The sequence below is a fragment of the Chrysochloris asiatica genome, unplaced genomic scaffold (assembly GCF_000296735.1).
Source record: "Chrysochloris asiatica unplaced genomic scaffold, ChrAsi1.0 scaffold00235, whole genome shotgun sequence".
In the NCBI taxonomy this organism is placed as follows: Eukaryota; Metazoa; Chordata; class Mammalia; order Afrosoricida; family Chrysochloridae; genus Chrysochloris; species Chrysochloris asiatica.
In genome coordinates this window covers 2,775,079-2,799,165 of record NW_006408753.1, presented here as the reverse complement: position 1 = coordinate 2,799,165, position 24,087 = coordinate 2,775,079, and the positions used below count along the sequence as shown (strand labels likewise).

The window sequence follows — 24,087 nt, the reverse complement described above, 5'->3', positions numbered from 1 at the left end:
ACTTACATGCCTCTAATTAAGTTTCTATATAAAGAATGGAGATGATCTGGTAAACTGAGTGAAAAATAATATAAAAGATCATTTAAATTTCATTTATATATTTTTAAATGCAGAAATAAACTTTCATGTTGCTATCAATACCAGTATACCTAGTTTTATCGCACTTTGAAGAACTGTGTTTTTTACAAATCAGAGGTTTATGGTAATCAATCAAGTGTCTCTGTGGCACATTTGGTAATTCTCAAAATACTGCAAGCACTAAGGAAGACCACTGGACTGTAAGGTCGGTTTGAACCGCCAGGTCGGCAACAGCATCGAATACTTTAAAACAGACTAGAGGACTACTGATGTGGCTCTTTAGGATAAGCACTAGACTGTTAACTACAAGGTCATTGGTTCATAACCAACAGCTGCTCCTTAGAAACCCTATACTAGGTTGGTATGAGTTGGGACCTATTCGACAGCACTTAACAAAAGTAGCAACAACAGTATAGTTTGAACATAACTTTAAAATGCATTGGGAAAAATTGTGTGAATCACTTTATTTTGATGTTCACTTTATGTGGGTGGTCTGGAACTGAACCCACAATATCTGAGGTATGCCTGTAGTCTCTTTAAATAGTATCTCTGCACCAAAACCACCAGACAGTCATACTTCATAGACTTCAGAAAAAAATGATTACTTAATTTCTATGCTGGCTTTATCCAAAGACAATTTATTTATGTGTGACTTATAAAAAATAAAAATGTTACTGGATCACACAATTCAAAGCAACTTGATTTCTATTTCATTTCACTTTGGGTCCAAATCAGATATGGGTCCAAATCAGATAAAAGACTCTTACTTTTTTTCTTGTTTTTCTGATTAATGCATATCATAAACTTCTATATCATATATTATGTGTTCACTCTATACTATTCATAGACAGAGACAGACATAGCTGGAGGAACAACAATGCTGGGAGTGGGGGAAGGGTAATTTCATATTCATTGCATGCAAATGATTAGTACTAGATTGATAACAAAATGATGCCAATAAATAGAAAGACTCCAAGAAATAATTACAGCAAACCAAAAACAATTTAAAATTATTAGCTGAATCTTAGACTCTCATTACCACAAGGAATTCAGAATTTTAAAGATGTTTGGACTCCGAACAAGAAGATGAGTGGTTCAAGCACACTGGCCACTCCATGGGAGAATGATGAGGCTTTCTGCTCCCCCAAAGCTATAAAGCCTCAGAAATCCTATTCAGGTCACTATGAGTAGGAACTGACCAGACTACACTTAACAACAGCCAGCCTTCAAAAGGTATGTTGTTGTTGTTCAGACATATGACTTGGCCAGGATGTTATCTTCTAATCAATCAAAAATCAGCCATAAATCACATCACAGTAGTTCTCAAATATCATTCTCATGTCTGTAAATGAGCTGGGACAAAATTATGTGCACTTTTGTGGAGCTAAATTTAAAATACAAGATAAATGAAATATGTAAGAGTGAGTATGCATCCCTACCTCTGTACATCTCATCTGTGCTTCTCTGTTCCTTTTGCCAAGTGTCCATTAGGATTCCCATCAGTATAAAAACTTAGCATTTATCCAGCTTCTGTGGAGGCCAGCTATACCAGGATGTTTTTTTTTTTACCAATCACCCTCCTAAAAGAGAGCCATCCTTTCTCAAGACTCTCCATATAACTCTCCATTTCGACCCTTTTTGTTAGAACATGTGCTGTATAATAAGCCTCCTGCAAGTAGGCATTCTATTCTGCCTATTAAAAAGATGTTTCTGAATTGTCTACCAACATATTCTATTATCTACTTTGGGTTTTTTTTCCTCTCTTTAGTCCCCTTTCTTTTCTAACATTCGTATACCAGAGTTCTAACTGCCAAAAAATTAATAATCCTTAACTCAGAGCATGAAAAGTTAAGTTGAGTCTTTAAAATAGTCAGTCATGGTCAGGCAAAATAATATAGCTTTGATTTCAAGCAGGTTTGAGTTGAAATTCAAGTACCACCACTTGGTAGGCTTTTGAGTCTCTCAATTGATGGCACTCATCGAGAGTGACCACATCTTCAAGGTACACAGGAAAAATAAGAGCTTTTCAAGGTAGCCAGTAGAAACCTATGCTTATCCTGCAGGCTCAGGCCTGCCTGGGCCCCTCGTTTTAAGGCCACGTGTTCAAAGAATCAAGACCTTGGTACACTTGTAACCCAATGTGTCACAGTCTTGGGCTGACCATTACTGAGCCATGCTACTTTTCGTAACTTATATAATAGTACCGCTGAGACTCAGTTCCTTTGTTTTAAATGTATATACCAATACTGAGCTGATTGGAAACAATGCATACAAAGCATCTTGCATTGTGTTAGATACAAAGCTGTTGTTGTTGCTCTTATTAAATATCACTGAGTCAAGTCAGTTCTGATTCACAGTGACCCTGTATAGGGTTTCCAAGGAGTGGCTGCTGACTATGAACTGCCGACCTTGCAGTTCACACCAACCTTATAGTTTAGCGCATTAACCCACAGCACCATACCAGATACAAAGTAGACTTTCATAAATAGGACTTAAGAATTTTAGTACCAAATAATACTTTTCAAAATATAAGCCACCGGAACAAAACTTTTGTTCTTTGTGTAACAGTGATCTGAAACATCATCAGCACTCTGAGGTAGACTAGTTGATTGATTTGTTGGCATGAATAAGCAAACAGCTTTAAGTACATTAAAGTTAATACTAATAATTCCCAAAGGTAAATCAAAGGCTTCTCTAAAATCACACATCAAGTGTAGGGTGGAAGTAGCCATGATTCATGACTACATATTCAATCAGGATGTGTATGAAGAAGTAATTAAAGGACACAGTGAAACACGGCTCTAGCATTTGGTTGGTAGAGATGGAATCTGAGGATGAAAGAGCAGAAGGGCTCTCAAGAGACTACGTAGCACAATGGACCGATGAGTAGGTACTTCCCTGTACTCAAGTGTCGAACATTAGGGGTGTTACGTTGCCCTTTTCAAGTCTGGTGCTGACATTTTAAAAAAGACTGTCAATTTTATGTTTTGTTTCCTTCAACAAATTTAGTCATCTGATTGGACACTTTTCACTACAGTCAATATTTGAACAGATTTTTAGCACTGATCCTAAATGTGATTGCAATTTAACTTATTACTTTGTTAGTCACAGCTGTTCCACTTTCATCGGTGGAGCATTATTGACCCACAAATTGATCTGTTGCAATACTCATCACGGTACACTGACATCTACTTGATTCTGCTGGCCCAAACTTTCCTTCATATCTGGCAATGAAAAAAGGTCCTGGCAAAAGGTCAAAGGACAGATAAATGTGCTCGATGTGCATGCGGTCCCTTCTTATCCTGCTGACATTTGAGACCTACAGTTAAATTTAGGGGGGATAGGAATTTAACAGTGTATATACAAGGCACTGAACAGATTTAGAAATTTTACAAATAAGTAAATCATCAAGAAACAAATAACAATATAAAATTTTATCAAGTTAGTAATCATTGTTTATAATTCAAGAAGGTAATGCTGAACTTTCGAATTAGAACAATAAGTAACAATCACAATACTGAGGCCTACTCAAAGTCATGGAGTCCTGGTGTGGCACTATACGATAAGCACTCAACCATAAAGTTGGTTTGAATTGCAAGGTCGGTGTTTCAAACTCACCACCCACTCCTTGGAAACCCTATACAGAGTCACTATGAGTTGGAACTAACTCAAGGACACTTAACAAAAACAACTCATGGTCATGGTAGATAAAATAAACAATGTACTATATAATCCTGGTATGACACTGGAGGATAAGTACTGGATTGTTAATGACAGGTAGTGTTCAAATATATCAGCTGCTCCTCAGAAACCCATTACAAAGTCACTATGAATCAGAACTAACTCTACAGAACTTAAGAACAGAAAATAATGAAGGTAGTGGTGGAATTCTCCAATTCTGTAGCTATAAATACTGTTGTTGTTAAATTCTGTCAAACTGGTTCCAATTCATAGTGACTCTGCATAGGGTTTCTAAGGAGCAGCTGGTGTGCTTGAACTGCTGACCTTATGGTTCGCAGTCCAGTGCTGATCCTATAGCACCACACCAGTTGTACAATTTGATAGTGGTTAACAGCAAAGATATTTTAAGAAAATTGTCATTTGAGGGAAAGTTATGGCAAATGCTAATTATCAATTATTCTACGAACTTGAAGTCTCTAAATATTAAAGACAGCACATTTACTTGTTATTTTCTTTATATCATATTAAGTCTACAGCGTGTATTTTTTTTTTCCAAAAGAAAGAGAAACTACTATTGATTTTGTTGTTGTTAAGTGCCATCAAGTCTTAACAACAGTGACCTGTATAGTGGCCCTATATAGGGTTTCCAAGAAGTGGCTAGTGAGTTTGAATCACTAACCTTGCAGTTAAAATGACCTTGCAGCCCAGTGCTTATCCTATAGTGCTACACCAGGACTATTAAAAAAAAAAAAAAAAAAAAAATTTTTAAAGCACCTAAACAGGGTTTTCACAAAGCTATAAATCCTGATGGGAACAAAAAGAGCAGCTGTCAGATTCAAACTACTGAGTTTACAGTTAGCAGCCAGCTCATAATCCACTAAACTACCAGGGTTTAATAATAACACAAACAAAAACTTCCTCTGATTTGACTTGTAAATTCTTAAGTCATAGAAATCAGCTTCCGTGAAAGTACATTTCATTGAATCATAGAACTATTTTGTATGTTTACAAACGTTATGTTATGTTATGTTATGTTATGTATACTATGTGTAACTGAAGCCCAATTACAACTGACATCATTGCCCAACACCTATGTCATTCATACACATTTCACATACATTAATGGAATTAACTCTTTAAATGTATTACTTAAATGGAGTAAATCCTTTGAAATTTGGTCACCGTCCTATTACTGGTCACAGTCAACGATCTTATCTTTAAGTAGTTACATATACATTTGTTAACAGTACACATATTAATGACTACTTTCATTAGCTTCTAGCCCTCTTCCCTAATCACTACACTGCTAATCAGAATGTTAGCAACTGAAACCCACCAGCTGCTCCTCAGAAACTCTATACAGAGTCCCTATGACTCAGAACTTATTCGACGGCACTGAACAGCAAGTTCCTTCACAAACTTCTAAACTCTTTAATAAATGCAATCAAGATAAAGCATTAATTCTTCTTCTTCCTTTTCATTCCATCTCACTTTTCTCAATATTCTGACATCCACAGAAGCTCCAGTCCAGCTCTTATCAATCCTCAATCCTTAGGCATTTTCTTCTTGGCCGTGATCCCTTAGCAAATAACATTTATTTACATTTGTAGCACATTAAAAGTTTGTCTTGTTCTTGCTAAAGTGTCATTGTAAGTCAAAAAATGGATTACGATATACCATATTCCATTATAGGTCATACTGGAAGGAATATGGTATATCGGAATGCTATAGAAGGTGTCTATAGTTGGAACCAACTCGATGGCACTTAACAAAAACAACACAAAGGGTGGCCATTGGAGTTATAATTTCTGGGTTTAAATTAGTTCTAATGATTAGTTGTGTTGACCTTGGATAAGTTATTTACCCTCTCTGGTCTTCAGTTTCTCATCTATTAAGTTAATATGTTATTGTTGCTATTATGTGCTGTGGAGTCACTTCCGACCCATAGCAGCCCTGTATAGGGTTTCTGAGAGGCAGCTGGTGGGCTTGAACCACTGACCTAGGATTCAAACTGACTTTGCAGTCCAGTGCATTAACCTACAGCACCACATCAGGACTCCTAAAAATAATAGTACTGAATTTTCTCTAAAACACCACATGGGAGTTAAACTTGGCTATGTTAGTTACTACGGAGCTCTGGTAGCACAGTGGTTACGAATCGGGCTGCAAACCGCAAAGTCAGCTGTTCGAAACTACCAGCTGTTCCGTGGGAGAAAGATGAGGCTTTCTGCTCCCATAAAGATTTACAGCCTCAGAAACCCTGTACAGGGTCGCTATGAGTCGGAACCGACTCCATGGCACAAAACCACCAAACCACAATGTTAGTTACTATGGCCCTCAAAATACGAGCAGATAATATTTATTTCATATTTGAGCTAAAACTTAAGAACCAATATATGTGTCTTTCATTGTTTTTGTCTTTCTGCAGTAACAATGCCATTCCCAAACAGACACAGCTTCTACTGGCTAGGTCGCTACTCTCAAAAAGTATTGAGAGTGAGAAAACAAGCTTTTGTTGCTACAAGCTTCCAAAATGTTTTAATTATTTACTACCACAGCATAACCTAGAGTACATTAATATACTTTAACATAGGTTTCCACCACTCAACTGTCAGTCTGCCATACTGCTGTGGTTTGCATGTTGTTGTGATGATGAAAGCTATGCGACCAGTATTTTAAATACCAGCAAGGTTACTCATGGTAGACAGGTTACACCAGAGCTTCCAGACTAACACAGACTAGGAAGAAGGAGAGATGGATCATTTCTGAATGGTTAGCCACCGAAAAACCTATGAAGAACAGCAGAACACTGTCTGATTCAGTGTTGGAAAATGAGTCCTTCCAGTCTGAAGGAACTCACTGGGGAAGAGCTGCCTCCTCAACATATAGGTGACCATAATGACATGAAAGGCACAAAACTTACAGGATCTTCATTTGCTAATGGAACAAAAGAAGAAGAAACAGTTGTAAACACCCATTAATAACTGGAACATGAAATGTACAACATATGAATCTAGAAAAATTAGAAGTCATCAAAAACAAAATGGAATATATAAAGGTTGATATTCTAGGCATTGGTGAACTGACATGAACTGAGCTTGACCATTTTGAATTTGGTAATCATATAGTAGTTTACTATGCCAGGAACATCAAATTAAAGAGAAATGGCGTCCCATTCATCATCAAAAAGTGCATTTCAAGGTCTATTTTAAAGTACAATGCTGTCTGTGATAGGATAATATACATATGCCTAAAAGAAAGACCAATTAACACCACTATTATTTAAATTTATTAACTAACCGCTAAATTGAAGAATTATGAAAATGAAACTGAAGAATTATACCAACTTCTTCAGTCTGAAATTGATCAAAATTGCAGTCATGATGCATTGATAATTACTGGCAATTGGAAGGTGAAAGCTGAAAACAAAGAGGAAGGATTAGTAGTTGAAAATTATGGCCCTATTGATAGAAATGATGCCGGAAATTACATGAGAGTATTTTGCAAGACTAACCACTTAAGAATTCATTGCAGATACCTTCCCAACCCCAGCCCCCACCACAGTAATGGGATTTATTAGGGAAGTTAACAGGTTACAATGTGCGGTCAGAGATATTCAGGGCAGTTCCTCTAGTCAGGACAGCCTCTCCTCAGTTGTGCCCACAGGCAGGCCTCTCTCTGCCTAGGCAGTGTTCTTTTAGGGCTGCTGAGTCTGAAGGCACTAGGCTTTAGCTCTGTGGACCCCAAACCTAGAACCCCCAAGCAAATACCTTTTTTAAACAACATAAAAGGTGAGTATACAAGTGGACCTCATCAGGAGTACACAGGAAGAGATGATGGAGAAGCTCAGTATCTTCAATATTCATAGTATATATACCAAACAAGGCCATTGGTAGATTGGGCCATCAGTTGTTCATATGAAAGTTCAGGCTAAAGCTGAAGAAAACTAAAACAAATTTGTTGTGCTGTTAAATCCTGTCAAGTTGGTTCCTACTCATAGCAACCCTGTGCAAGGTTTCTGAGAAGCAATTGGTGAGTTTGAACCACTGAATCATTAACCTATTATTGCACAATCCAGTGCTTATCCTACAGCAACACACCAGAAGTTCAAACAAGTCTACAAGTACCAAAATATGACCTTGAGTTCATGTATATATATAAATGTTGTTTATATATGTATGTTGTTGTTGATTTAGAGACCACCTCAAAAACAGAGCTGATGAATTAGATGCTAATTACCTAAGAACAGATGTGTTGTGCAATGACATCAAGAAAATCACACAGGAAGAAAGCAAAAGGTCATTTAAAAGACCAGAAAGAAAGAAAAGACCAGAATGGAGAAGAATCAATGCATTTGAATTATGGTGCTGGAGAAGAATATTGAAAATACGATAAGACTGCCAGAAAAACATACAAGTCTGTCTTGGAAGAAGTACAGTCAGAATGTTCTATAGAGGCAAGACTGCTGAAACTTCATTTCTTATATTTTGGACACGGTATCCAAAACAAAAACAAAAATATAATTATTTTAAATAACTTCTAATAATAAAAAAATGACCACTCTCTGGAGAAGAGCATCACGCTTGGCAAAGTGGAGGGTAGATGAAAGGAGGAAAATCTCCCAATGAGACAGACTGACCTAGTGGTAGCAACAATGTGCTCAAACGTAACAATTTTGAGGCTGGCATATGACCATGCAGTGCTTCATTCTGTTGTGCACAGGATCGCTTTGAGTCAGAAGCAACTTGATGGCACCTAATAACAACAAATGAAAACAAATTACATAGGTTTACAGTGATGACTAAAGGATATAATGAGCATGGTGATTAACAAGTTGCTTTAACAGTAATATTCAATACATGTGAGCTATTTTTTAAGTACACATATCATTTCACAGGTATCTGCTCATTTCTCATGTTCTTGTAAATGCATGTGTTTTTCTAAATATTAATGTCCAAGAAGCTCCAGTAGCAAGACTCTTAAGTGATTAGCTGCTAACTTAAAGTTTGGTGGTTCAAACTTCCTCAACCTCTCCATAGTATATAGACCTGGTGATTTGCTTCCACAGAGAATTACAGCCAAGAAAACCCTATGCGACAGTCCTATTCTGTCACTTGTTGTTGTTAAGTGCCGTTGAGTCGGTTCCGACCCATAGCGACCCTGTACAGGGTTTCCGAGGGTGTAAATCCTTACGGGAGTAGAAAGCCTCATCTTTCTCTCGCGGAGCGGCTGGTAGTTTCGAACCGCTGACCTTAAGGTTCGCAGCCCGATTCGTCACCACTACGCTACCAGAGCTCCTTCTGTCACTTGGTTACAACTCAGTAGCACCTAACAACAACTATGTGTCTGGAAGAGTGACAGGTGCTAAATAAAAGTTTACTAAAGAAACAAGAAGCAAAAAGACTACCTGAAAAGAGCCATTGTTGTTGTCAAGTGTCATCGAGTCTGTTCTGACTCACAGCAACCCTGTATAGGGGTTCCAAGGAGTGACTTGGTGGGTTTGAATCACTAACCTTTTGGTTAGCAGTTCAGTGCTTATCCTACAGCACCACACCAGGGCTCTGAAAAGAGCCGGTGTAGGGAGCAAAATAAGACTTGGAGAGGAAAAGGAGAAAGGATGAAGACATCATTCTTTTTTTACTCTGTAAATATTTATTGAACACTTACATATGAGTCAGACAGTGATAAGCACTAAAAAGACAAGTGTGAAAGCAGCAATTCTGCCCTTATTGAGCTTATGAGATAGGGAAACCCTGGAAAGTAGGCAGTAATTATATGATAAGTATATGTGTCCTATAATGTGGGAAAGCATAGTGACTTGGAAATAGTCAATGAAGTTTTCATCATGTTGTAGCCTCAGAATAAATGGGATATAGACAGATGAAGGGAAAAAAAATGTCCCAGGCAGAGCAAAGAGCTGATGGTGATTTTTTCCTAGTAAAATCAGGTAACGTCAACTACTATCAATAAAAGAGGCTGGGGAAGTAAAACTAATTTTTGAAAAGACAGATAAGACATAATGTAGCTATTTACAGAATTCAAGATAGCAAGCTGCCTAGGGAGTCAGAAAGTTTTTTAGGAGCTGTTGTTGGTCCACTGGAAAAAAAGGAACCAGAGTGGCTGTGATCTTCAAGTTTGGGTATTTTTCTACAGTGGTACCCAGACTGGTTACAGTCACAGGGAAGTAGGTAGGTGGTTTGTGGCCGAGTAGCTTCTAATGCCACATGGTTGCATTAATGCCAACAAGAAACTAGAATTGTGGATATTGGCAAGGACATGGTTGCTGCTGTGGACTACGTCTAAATAAAGACACTAAAAAGATGGTGGTGTAGATGCTTCTATTGATAGACATGTAGAAAGCAGAGGATCCCAGGGACTGGCATTCTCAATGAAGTTAAATAATGGTTTATTTAAAATTTAAGTTTCATACAATCTGATGAAGTTGCTGTCTGCCTGTATCATCAGGATGCATTAAACAATTCTCTCTGCACATGCACTACCCATCTGTCAGTTTGTCACACTGTGCTGACTTATTTGATGCTGGAAGATAAGTCACTGATATTTCAAATGCAAGCAGGTTCACTCAGAGTGGATAAATTTCAGCAGCACTTCCAGACTAAGACAGATCAAGAACAAAGACCTGTCAATTTACTTCTGAAAATCAGGCATTGAAACCCCTATAGATTACAATTGAATATTGTCTGATACAGCTGGAAGGCACTCAACAATTAATTCAAACACAACAGTCATGAAAATGCCACAGAACAGGGTAACTTATCCTCCTATTGCAAATGGGGTCACCATGAGTTAGGAGCCAGCGAAAAGCAACCAACAGTAACAAAAATTCTGCACACCACACGGGTATAAGCTATCTAAGGGAGTGTTATTACTTTTATTTGCACAGCATTTACCTTCCTTTCATATTCTTTCATACTCATTAAAAGCCTCTCATTTCACTGTCATTACAGTGTTGTGAGTTGTGTAAAAACAGTATTAATTTCCTATTTTGTAAATGGAAAATATTAAGGTCTGGAAAGATTTAGAAACTTTCCTAACGTCACTAAGTGTTTTTGTAAAGGTTATAATTAGAAGACAATCCATTAATCCTCTGGCGTGTGCCTTTTAAGCATGCAGCAATCTCAGAGGCAGAGCAGGTTATCCGTGGCAAAACTCTAATATGTAATAAATACATAATTAGAGTAACTTGCATTTCAAGCAAGTTTTGTTTTGGGGAGGTTTGGTTCTGTTTTGGTTTGTTGTTGCTGTAGATGTTTTTGACTCCCAAATCATAAGTCAATGTCTGGCTTCTTCTGGAAAAAATATGTTCAGTCATATTGTATTCTAAGGTGGTGGTTGTTGTGGTGGTTGTTAAGTGCCATCACGTCAGTGTGGCTCACAGCGACCTTATATAGGGTTTCCAAGGAACATCTGGTGGGTTTGAACTACCAGCCTTGTAGTTGGCGGTCCAATGCTAATCCTACAGCACCACATTAATACATATAAAATGGTTATTCTATATTAATTTTCATATCCCTTTTTTGAGACATTAATTTTAGTTTAATATCTGCCCTTATGATATAAAAAGTGTTTTAACTTAATCATTGTAAACTTTAAACAATGTTTCTACAATCTAGTAAGGTTAAAAGACCTTGTTACTTTTGTCTGAGATATCTTTTGTATTTGCTCTTGAGAAAGAAAAAAACATCTATACATTTTGTCAAATTACATAGCTATTAACAGCATCAAGAGTTTGGTTCCAGGAGCTGAAGATAAATGAATAATCTTATATTCAATCAGTTAAAAAAAAAAAAAAAAAAAGGCTCTCGGCTATGAGATAGATTGTAAACAATTGTCTTATGTGCTTCTAATTTTAAATTAAAATTGAGGTCATATTGAGATGGTGGAAGTCAAAACCAATTTAGCTCCTTTGAATTTAAACTAGGGTAACATCAATGTCTGCTCCTCTTCTTTATATTAAATAAATGCTTTTTAAATACAGCAAATATTTTACCACATAAAAATAAGGGGACAACATAGTAGATACTAGAATCCTAGGACAGCACTAGATTGCAAGGTTGGTTTGAACCACAAAACTGGTGGTCCAAACCCACCAGCAGCTCCTAGGAAGCCATATACAGGATCACTATGAGTTGGAACCAACTCAACAACACTTAGTAACAACAACAATATAGCAGATGCCAGATAATGTTGTTTCTAAATGCAGGATAAGTTAATTTTGTACAGATTGATTTTACCTTTGCTCATATAGACATTTCTATTAGAATCATAATTAAATGGAACCTACATTTAGACCTGGTTCCACCACTAACTTGACATGTGAAATTAAACAAATCACTCAAACACCCATTATTTGTTTCCTTGTCTATAGAGAAGGTGTAATTTAACTTTCCCTGACTAATTTATAGGTCCTAGAAAGCAAACGATTTTCTCAAGTTTCTACAACTACTAAGTGCAGCTGTAAGACATTAAAGCCACATCGTCTGAGAACTACAGCACCTTTGAAACAACAGATTACAGTATCGTGGTCCCTGTAATTGGATTTGATTCATCTTGGAATGATTTATCTTAGAGCAGCGAAATGATCTCTATTAAAATTTGGCCATGGTTCTGGTTTGGGGGCAGGGAAAGCAGAGACAGACAGTGAAAACTCCTCTGCCAAAACGCCCCCAAAAAAGCAGAAAAAGAGCGGTCTGCAGAAAACCTGCAGAGCTTTGGATCTTATTTAAGGTTCTGGGCACCAGTTGCCCACACCCTCTGAGAAGAAATCTGTGGTAGAAGCAAAATATGGTGATTTCTGAACCGACCCAGCCACAGCAGCCAGAAGTCCTCAGGTCGGAGGGTGGGGCCACAGCCAAGCAGAGGCAGCGACCCAGCTCTAGAAGCCGCGGAGCAGCGTGTCTGAAGGGAGAGGTGTGACCAATTTTTCATCTTTCACTTTTCATTTTTCACGTATCTCTCCTCTTCAACCCAATCACGCCCTCACTGCACAGCCCAGATGCCTTCAGGTGGGCAGGAGCACACCCCTAGAAGGTTCCAGCATTGCACCCCACAGTTTTCCACCGGCACAGAGAGGAAACCCTCAGGCTGCTTCTTATGATGCTTTGACCCTGGGAACCAGTCCAATAGTAAACCTAGGCGGGGCTCTTTGTACAGCAAAGGCCAGTGAACAACGGCAATCACAATTTTATTTTGTTTTTGATTGGTGGTTTCTGTCTCTGCTTTTATACTGTCTCTGTCTTTGGTCGTGTATTTTAATACTTCACAACTTACCATTAAAATGAAGACCCAAGCAGAACAAGGAAACATTAAAATAAAGAAGAAACTGACAAGAAATAGAAAAAAAAAAAACCCATGAATACAACACAAGAAGGCATGCAGAACAAAGGAACAAACAGCACAACAAAATATTAACATAATGACAGCAGTTAATCCATTCCTATTGATAATTGCACTGAATGTCAATAGATTAAATGCATCAGTGAAGATACAGAGAGTGGCTGAAGGCAAAAGAAAACAAGACCCTTCAATATGCTGCCTTCAAGAGACACACCTTACATACAAAGACAAAATCAGATTAAAAGTTAAAGGATGGAAAAAAATATACCAAGTTAACAGAAATAAAAACAAGCAGGAGTGGCAATACTAATCTCTGATAAAATAAACTTTAAAGCAAAACCAGCATAAGAAATAAAGAAGTACACTATCTCATGATCAAAGGGTCAATTGAGAAAGATGACATAACCATAATTAACATCTACGCTCCAAATGACAGAGCACCAAGATACATAAAGGAAACCATACTAGAATTGAACAAAGAGACAGATAAATCTACAATTATAGTGGGGGATTTTAATACACCACTTTCAAAAAGGGATAGAACGAGCAGAAAGAAACTCGACAGAGCTACAGAGGAACTAAACAGCACAATCAACCAACTTGACCTCATAGACGTGTACAGAGCATTTAACCCAACAACAGCACACTATACATTCTTTTCCAGCGCACATGGAACATTCTCCAGAACTGACCACGTGTTAGGTCACAAAGCAAGCCTCCATAAATTTACAAACATCAAAAAACTACAAAGCATCTTTTCAGAACACATTGCCCTACAATTAAAAAACAATAAGAAGACCAAGGAAATAAAGTTTAATATATGGACACTGAATAACACCCTGCTGAAGAGCAACTGGATAATAGAAGGAATTAAACGTGAATTCAGAATGTTCCTAGAAACAAATGAGAATGAAAACACAACATACCAAAATCTTTGGGACATGGCGAAACCGGTGCTGAGAGGACAATTTATTGTGATAAATGCACACATCCAAAAAGAAGAAAGAATCAAAATTAACACATTAACACAGCATCTCCAGCAACTAGAAACAGACCAACAAAGGAAATCTACAGTCACCAAGAGAAAAGAAATAATAAAGAGCAGAGCAGAAAATAAATGAGATAAAAAACAGAAAAAGTATAAAAACAATCAACAGGACAAGAAGCTGGTTCTTTGAAAGTATTAATGAAATTGACAAATCATTGGTAAATCTAACAAAAGAAAATATGGGGAAGGTACAAATAACATGCATTAGAAACCACATGGGTGATGTCACAAAGGAAATAAAAAAGATAGTAACAGAATACTATGAAGAAATGTACTCCAACAAATTTGAAAACTTAGAAGAGATGGATACATTTTTAGAAAAACATGACTTACCTAAACTCACATAGAGTGAAGCAGAAGACTTGAACAGACCCATAACAATAGAAGAAATTGATCAGGTCATCGAAAACGCCCAACCAAAAGAAGTCCAGATGGCTTCACTGGTGAGCTCTACCAGATATTAAAGGAAGAGTTGTTACCAATTTTACACAAATTATTCCAGAATATAGAGGAGGATGGAAAACTTCCTAATACATTTTATGAAGCAAACACAGCCATTTTATGAAGCAAACACAAAACTTGGGAAGGACATCACTAAGAAAGAAAATTACAGACCAATATCCCTCATGAACACAGATGCAAAAATTCTCAACAAAATCTTAGCCAACAGAATCCAGCACCACATAAAAAATATAATACATCATGACCAAGTGGGATTCATATCAGGGATGCAAGGATGGTTCAACATTTGAAAAACAATCAATGTAATCCACCATATAAACAAGAAAGAAAGAAAAAACACCAACAACCACATGATCATCATATCGATTGATGCAGAAAAGGCATCTGACAAAATCAAACATCCATTCCTGATAAAAACACTCAACAAAGTAGGAATTGAAGGGAAACTCAACATAATCAAGATCATACATACAAAACCCTCAATGGAGAGAAACTGAAAGACTTCCCTCTGTGAACAGGAACCAGACAAGGATGCCCTTTGTCACCACTCCTATTCAATATTGTTCTTGAAGTCTTAGCCAGAGCTATAAGGCAAGATAGGGAAATCAAGGGCATCCAAATTGGCAAAGAGGAAGTAAAACTCTATTTGCAGACCATATGATCCTATAGAAAACCCCAAAGACTCAGTTAAAAAGCTATTAGACTTCATTGGAGGATTCAGCAAAGTGGCAGGGTATAAGATCAACATCCAAAAATCAGTTGAATTTCTCTTTATCAATAAGGACAGTGCTGAAAAGGACATTAGGAAAACAATACCATTTACAGGCTTGCAAGTAATCGGACTGCTAACCTCAAGATTGGCAGTTCAAAATTACCAGCTGTTCCATGGAAGAAAGATGAGGCTTTCTGCTCCTGTAAAGATTTTCAGCCTCAGAAACCTTGTGCAGGATCACTTTGAGCTGAAACTGACTCCACGGTACTTAACAACAACAGGGTATAACCTGTGGTTGGTTGACGATGCATGCAGGGGACTGTGATCATTGCAATGAAACAAAGTACGATAGGATGAACATAAAGATAATGTTCACGTATGTAAACTAACACATAATTCACAATAAAAACTTTTTAAAAAAAATGAAATTTGGTGCCAATTCTTACATCTGCACTAGAGTGAAGTTGCACAGATGATCCTAAACAACGTACAAACAACAAAAGATCATTTTATTTAATTCAGAGGGTAAGATTCCTTGCTGTACTCAAAGATTAAAGTAAATTTTACTTAATCACCTAATAACATTTATTTTAGACTGTGCCTCCTAATAGTGTACTATCTTTGAAATTGATAATAGCCCTTAAACGATGTATGAAGCTAGACACTTCAGTGGGATAGAAAGGACTATCAGAAAACATGATTACAGAAAGACTGTAAGCCTGTCTTTAGCCTATAATTGATTGGAATACGTAAAAGGGTATAAAGAATTTGCCCAGTGAGGAACCTTTGTAGTGTATAGGACCTTAGGTGGAATCATGAGCCACATCCAGAACCTTCTGAGGTGGGACAGTCCCACTAGAAAGGACAAACAGACCAGCCGGAAAAGGTAGAGCAACAGAAGCTACTTCTTGAAAAAAAGATCAGCAGGAAAAATCCAAAGCGAAATGGCAGTCCGATCAGCTGCTACAAGAACAAGCAAGTTGTTCGCTGGGGAGCTATCAAGGCAAGCAATCAAGTCCCTTCAGGGGCATGTAAGCTTGCTGACAACCACGTTGGTCTGCTGGTAAGTGCGAGAGGAGGAAAGGCGACAATGAAGATATGGGTTGAGTTCAACCACGTTCCATAGACTCCTGTTGACCTGAAATGAGAGAGAGAAGAGGAAAGGCTGATTGTCCGAAGTGTCATGAGATCACGAAGTGTCCTGAGGCCACGAACAAGGATATAGCCATGGAGGCTAGAGCTGAGAGTGAAGGATCCAGCTGATATGAAGTGAGGGGAGATGCACAAGAATGCCCAAACTTGCAGATAGTATCCATTTGACCTAGCCTCAATGATCAGAACTTGAATAGAGGAAGATAAAAAAAAAATACACACAAAAAAAATTTTCATTCCAGCCATCATATTGTTGTTGTTAAGTGCCCTCAAGTCATGAGCTAATTAAATGTTTGACCAAGTGTAGCAGGCTAATTTTTAAGATGATAATTTTATATGGTCCACAAATGATACTACAAATTTTCACAGGAAAAAGATTTTCTTCACCCCTGTTCTAACCATTGCCTTCTCTCTAGTCTCTACCACTCTGCAATCTTCACTCCACATGACTGCCAGAGTTATCTTTCTAATATGCTCATTAGCTTGACAGTCATTTTTATGCTTTATAGGCTTCCTTAGTGCTTCACATTTTTCAGAATACAAGAAAAATTCCTTTCCTCATTCTCAGGAGTTCTATGACGTAGCCTCTGCCTTCTCTTTAGCCTCTGCCTCCTCCTCTATCTTTCTAAAGCTATTTTTAGCTAAGTGGAACACGGAGACAGGAGACAGGGTTTCAAATCTCTGTAAATTATAATATACTGTTTCCTCATCCGAGGGTACTTTCCTCCCGTTGTTGATATAGCTGGTCCTCATTCAAACTCAAATCTTTGCTCAGGAATTATTTACCCCTCAGTCTGATTAAATGTGTTCTCTTTCAGCATCCTCTGTGAGTTATGGAAAACCAGTATTAATATCTCCATTTTAAATTTGGAGTCTATCAGTCAATACTGTAGACTTAAATCTAATCACTACATGGCAACTTAGAATCCTGATGTGGTGCTGTACGATAAACACTGTACTACTAATCACAAGATCAGTGGTTCAGCTCTTCCTGTTGCGGGATGACTGCATTCTGCTCGTGGGTCTCAGGGACCCTGAGTGGTTCTTCATGCCCTGGAGGCTGAGTCCAGTGGCTTTGGTGCCACAAAATGAATATATTCATTGTTACACTGTAAGTGCTATGGATATCATTTGGGTTATCATGAGAAAAAGAGAAAGAAGGAAAGTCAGTCAAGAGGCTCAGGAACATTCGAAGAAGGCCAAAAAGATGACTGGTCTGAAGGCTAAGCTCTACCATAAACAGCGCCATGCTGAGAAAGTACAAATGAAAAAGACTATCAAGATGCATGAAAAGAGAAATCCAAAATAAAAGAATGATGAGAAGACTCCACAAGATGCAGTACCTGCCTCTCTGCTGGACAGAGAAGGGCAGTCCTGAGCTAAATTACTTTCCAATATGATTAAACAAAAATGAAAGGAGAAAGCGGGAAAATGGGAAGTCCCTCTGTCCAATGTCTGTGCCCAGGGAGAAATAGAAGTTCTAAAAGTTATTTGGATAGGAAAGGTAAAAAAAAGAAAGCATGGAAAAGAATCGTTCTTAAAGCCTGCTTTGTGGGAAATGGCTTTATAGGAGAACCATCACAATATGAAAGATTCATCAGAGCAATGAGCTTACGTTTCAAGAAGGTTCAAAGTTCATCCTGAACTTAAACCCACCTTCTGCTTACCAATACTTGGTATGAAGAAGAATCCCTCATCCACTCTATATAATTGTGGGTGTGATCACGAAAGGGACTGTTCTAGAAGTGAAAGTGAGTGACCTGGGCCTGGTTACACAAGGAGGAAAGGTTATGTGGAGGAAATAGGCTCAGGCTACTAATAAGACTGAAAATGATGCATGCATAAATTCAGGGTTACTGGTTTGACAGAAATTTCCTATAAGTGATTCCCTATCGGTGAAAACTACAAACCAACCAGGAAAATCACCATCACTATGTGTTTCTGCCTACTACCGAAAAGCCTTACCCATCTGCAGTTATCAAGAACTATTTACGATGTTATTTCAAAGACAAACATTAAAACTGTCTAGTTTAAAATAAAATCAGTGGTTCAAACCCACCAGCAACTCCTTGGAAACCCTATACAGGGTCGTTATGAGTTGGAACTGATTTGGTGGCATTTAACAACAGCAACATATGCAACTTGGTTATTGTGTTAATTACTATAAATCTAACCATATCATTAAGAAGCATTTAATATTTTCCTCCTGAAGTCTGGACAATGATATTTATAGGTCCCTAATGATCTGGTGCTCTGGTAGCGCAGTGGTCACGAATCGGGCTGTGGACCGCAACCGCAAGGTCAGCAGTTCGAAACTACCAGGCGCTTCGCGGGAGAAAGATTAGGCTTTCTACTCCCATCAAGATTTACAGTCTTGGAAACCCTGTACAGGGTCGCTATGGGTCGGAATCGACTCGACGGAACATAACAACACATAACAATGATCTGGCTCAGCCCAAGTCTCCCACTGTATTCACTGGGAAATATTGTTTTCCTGCCCACTATGCCATCCACCATAGTTTTTAAATGTATGGGAATATTTTTAGGGGAAGAGGTGCAGACGCATCCCACATTTGGATGTTTGAAAGTCCAGTTCCTACACTTCAACCTGGGACAATGCTGGAAGATTATTCATCTCCAGAGCTCCTCATGAGCTTTGCAGATGTTGTCATAGAATTGTAGCAGTTTTGGTTCTACCCAGAAGTCCTAGTTCTATTCTTCACTTCTGTAATGGTTGATCCCAAGTGCCATGACTACCAAACAGTCTGAATGATAAACACCATCTCAAAATTAGTGTTCTTTATGTATAAACATAAGGAGCTCTGGTAGTGTAGTGGTTACGAATCGGGCTGTGAACCTTAAGGTCAGAAGCTCGAAACTACCAGCTGTTCAGCAGGAGAAAGATGAGGCTTTCTGCTCCCGTAAAGATTTAAAGCCTCAGAAACCCTATACAGGGTCACTATGTGTCATAACCGACTCCACGGCACATAACCGCCCCCATGTATAAACATGAAAGAAAATTATGGCACATCAATCTTAGCCAAGCATATAAAGGTGAATGTTCTTGAAAACTTTTTAAAGCTGTGAGAAGGGCATCTTATAGTTCTTTCAACAGTATCACACTGATAGCAACTAAGATTCATTTGAGCTAAGAGAATGTATACAGGTACATGGATATTATTCTCCTAGGTTTTTTGTTCTTGTTGTTTTACTATTATTAACAATTAAGGTATGTATTGACCTGAAGAGAGCTATAAATATATTGTTGGAGATGTGGGTGCCAATGGAGTACATGATGGAAAACAGGTATGTTGTCATATATCATTTAGACAGTAAGCAGAGTATTGTAAAATAATGCTGTAACTAGTTCTAGAAGAAGGGATGCCTATATAAAAGGAAAAAAAAGATACACACGTTTATCATTAGAATTAAGAAATTACATCTAGCTGACTTCAGTAATTGTTTTACAGCTAAAATTTAATCCATTTCTTTATCCTTTTATCTTAATTAGACATATTTTATAGTCGAGTAATGAAATTTCGTCACATGCTTTTTTGTTTTTTTATCTAAAGGAATGAATATTCTCATTCTTCTGTTCTCACACTTTATTATGAACACAAATCACCCCAAAGATCTAATTAACATGCAGATTCAAATTCTGGAGGTTTGTGAGGAGATCAGAGACTCTGCATTTCTAACAAGCACCCAGTGATGCTGATGCTGCTGGTCTATAGGCCAGGCTCAAAGTGAAAAGGGTAGACACATACAAAAACACAAACGAACAATCAAACAAACAAAAGCATTGTGACTAAAGCACATAGATTATGGTTAGAATATAATTCGGTATTTCTAACATATTGGTTGGTGGAGAAAAGCAGTAAATATACTAATCTTGTGAAAGAAAAAACTTTCACATGCATGCACACATGCACTCACACACATACACACACGCAATTAAAAAAAAAAGACACTTATTTGTTGTAAAAGGAGTACAACAGTCCAGTCTTTTTTCTTTTTGAATATTTTATTGTCCTTTAGCGAAAGCTTACATAGCAAATTTGTTTTCTTTCTTCGTTGTTTTTCTTTTTTTTTTAAGTTTTTTTTTGTGTGAGTAAAAGTTTACAGGGCAGATTATCAGTTGTACATTCAATAAATCATATTTTGTTTCACTGTAGAGCTCAGTCAGTCTTAATGAGTATTTCTAGGGAGCAAATAAGAAACATTTCTATAAAAGAGCTTTGTGAAGCCACACAATACTATATATTTGTATAAATATGGATTAATTGGAGACAATCATTTCAGTAGGTTATTTTCATAGCATAGGAAGTACTTTGAGGTTGACAGTTAATTATATACCTATATTGTTGTTGTTGCTGTTAAGTGCCATCAAGTCATCTTTAACTCATAGCAACCCAGTGTAGAGTTTCCAAGGAGCTGCCGGCAAGTTTGAACTGCTGACCTTTGGGTTCAAGCCAACCTTGCTTGTACTACAGAGCCACACCAGAACTCCTATATATGTGTATATGAGAGTGCTTCAAAAAGTTTGTGGAAAAATGGAACTAAGTATAAATTTTCAGCCGAGCAAAACGTAGGTATAAGGGAGGAACAACAACACTAATACGTATTCAAACCATAGAATGGTCAACCATTCAAGATCAAAAGGGCAGCATTTACCTAAAAGCAAAATTCAGGAGGGTGTTCATAGGAGGGAGGAAGTAATCACTGAGATGAAATGAAGTTTATGATTTGTTGAATGTGAAACTGATGATCTGCTTTGTAAACCTTCACTACATTCACAATAAAACCGAAATAATAATAATAACGGAACTTTACACAAACTTTCTGAAGCGCCTTGGTATACGTAAAGGAACCCTTGTGATGCCATGTTTAAGTGCTGGACTTCGAACCAACAAATCTGCAGTTCCAAACCACCAGTCACTCCAAAAGGGAAAGATAAGGCAATTTACTTGTATAAAGGTTTATACAGCCTTGGAAACTCTATGGGGCAGTTCTAGGACGACTCAGAGTTGGAACTGACTTGACCAAAAAGAGTATATATGTATGTATGTAGTGGAATCCCTGGGCAACACAAACGTATAAGCACTCAACTATCAACGAAAAGGAGTCCTAAGGTGTCAGGTCTGTTTGAACCACAAGGTTGGTGGTTTAAGCTCACCAGCCACTCCTTGGAAACCCTATATAGAGTCACTATGAGTTGAAACAAACTCAAGGGCACTTAACAACAACACTCACCACCAACTAAAAGGTTGACAGTTCACCTCAGAAGAAAGTCCTGTCAATCTGCTTTTTGAAAACCTTAAGCAGCATAGTTTTACACTATACACATGGAGTTTTAGTGTAAAACTGTGCTCCTTAAGGAGCTCCTTAAGCAGAACTGACTCAACTGTAACTGTAACTGGTATGTGTAAGTATGCATGTGCACACACAGAGATTTAAACTTTGTACATCTATGTTTATGCGACATACTCTAATAACATAATACAAGTCAATCATTCACAGGGTATTCTTATTTTCCTCTCTCTGGTGCTGTGGGTTAATGCGCTGGACTGAAAAGTTGGTTTGAACCACAAGGTTGGAGGTTCATGCTCACCAGCTCCTCCTCAGAAACCCTACACAGTAGTCACTATGGGCTGGCACCAACTTGAAGGCACTTAATGACAACAAGAAATGTTAAAAATATGAATTTTTTGTCCTTAAAGAATTATGTAGGCAATACAAAGACTTTCTCTCTAGATGAAAATCCATACTTTCAGATACATGGCTTTTAAAAAAACAAAGTCATGTTAATTGTATAAATTAGTTAGCATAAAAGAAAATATAGGCAATGCAGAACATCTGCTCTCTTCATTCCAATGAAGTCAATACCACTATCCTAATGTCCCAAGTACGTGAAATAGCTAGGTAATAGAACTAAAGCACGTTTCTAAGATTCCTTCCTATCTGGATAGAAAGAGGAACAGAACCATTATTAAGAATTTACCATATGCCAGAGACTATACTTTGCTGGAGTGTAGGATAAGCACTGGACTACTAACCACAAGGTCGAGGGTTCAAATCCACCAGCAGCTCTTCCTTAGACAGTCTATAAAGGGTCACTATGAATCCAAAACAACAACAGAGAATATGCTATGTTTTTGTATCTGAAGGCTTATTTGTTCCTCATAGAAATAGAGGTAATATCTATTACCATTATTTACAAACGAAACAAAAATGTTAAGTAACCTATCCCTGATCACAGAGCAAGATAACTCCTATTTTCCACTGTAAAGATGCATAAAACACTCTTTATCACTTTCAACCATGGACGTACAATGAACTCATCATCTGAGGAGCTATTAAAGTATGAATTCCTGGACTCCTTCAGAGTGTCTAATTTGAATGGCCTGTAGTTTGATCTTTAGATACAGAATACTGGATGTAAAGTCCCCGGCTGTGTGTTGCTTGTTGTTGTTACGTGTGTCGATTCAGATCTGAATCATAACAACCCTGTCTAGGGTTTCTAAGGAGCACTTGGCAAGTTTGAACCACCAACCTTGCAGTTAGCAGTCCAGTGATTATCCTATAGTGCTACACCAGGACTCCTGATGGCAGAGTTCACTTAATTCTCAATACATCCTGTTGGCATCACCCCCACTGTGACCCCCTTAATTACGAGTCCCATTTTGTAGCGCCAGATTATTACTCAAAACTGTCCCACTTGACTCCAATGTTGCTCACTCTCCTCCCATCAATTCATGGCAGTCATGATAATCTTTCTAAAAAAGAATACGGACTGTCACTAAGTGAAATACTCCAACAGCCACATATTTTCTTCAGAATAAGTAAAAATTACTTGATTTAGCTTCAAAGGCCCTTAGTGGACTTTCCAGCTTCATGTTATCTCATTTTATCTTGCACATTCTTAAAAAATAGCAATAAAGAATTTGAGCCTTCTTAAATTTGTCATGCTCTTTCTGGCTTATATACTTGTTGTTGTTGTTGGGTGCCATTGAGTTGGTACTGACTCATAGCAACCTTATGTACAGCAGAACGAAACACTGCCCGATCCCCTGGGCCAACCTCACTATTGTTGCCATACTTGATGCTGCCACTTTGCCAATCCATCTCTCTGGGGGTCTTCCTCTTTTTCTCTGACCTTCCACCTTACCAAACATGATATCCTTCTCCAGCGACTGGTCCCTCCTGACAATATGTCTGAAGTATGAGATATGAAGTTTGGCCATCCTGGCCTCCAAGGAGCACTCTGGCTGCTCTTGTTCCAACACAGATAGGCTTATATACTTGGTCCAAGTTAATTTCTCTGCCTAGAACACTCTTCTCTCTCTTTGCCTACTGTTCTCCTTTTCTGGATAACTTATATTTCAAATTCCACAGTAGACACACATATTTTGGACTCAACCAGAGTTTGGGTTGGGATTCAACCATTTCTTAATATGTGAACCACAGATAATTTGATTAATCTAATTTGCAGTCACCTCATCATTAAAGCCAAATACTATAATAAAATATGCAAAGATTTAGAGTTAGAAAACCAAAAGGGAAGAACACGGTCAGTATTTCTCAAGCTGGGGGAACT

General features: G+C 37.8%; 1 protein-coding gene and 1 pseudogene across 1 annotated transcript in view; one reads left to right on the top strand and one right to left on the bottom strand.

Moving 5' to 3' along the window:
- The window catches only part of MDGA2 (MAM domain containing glycosylphosphatidylinositol anchor 2), a 1,390,890-nt gene that overhangs the window by 1,291,674 nt on the left and 75,129 nt on the right, over positions 1-24,087 (bottom strand). The window lies entirely within an intron of this gene.
- Positions 17,539-18,355, top strand: LOC102831300 (annotated as a pseudogene).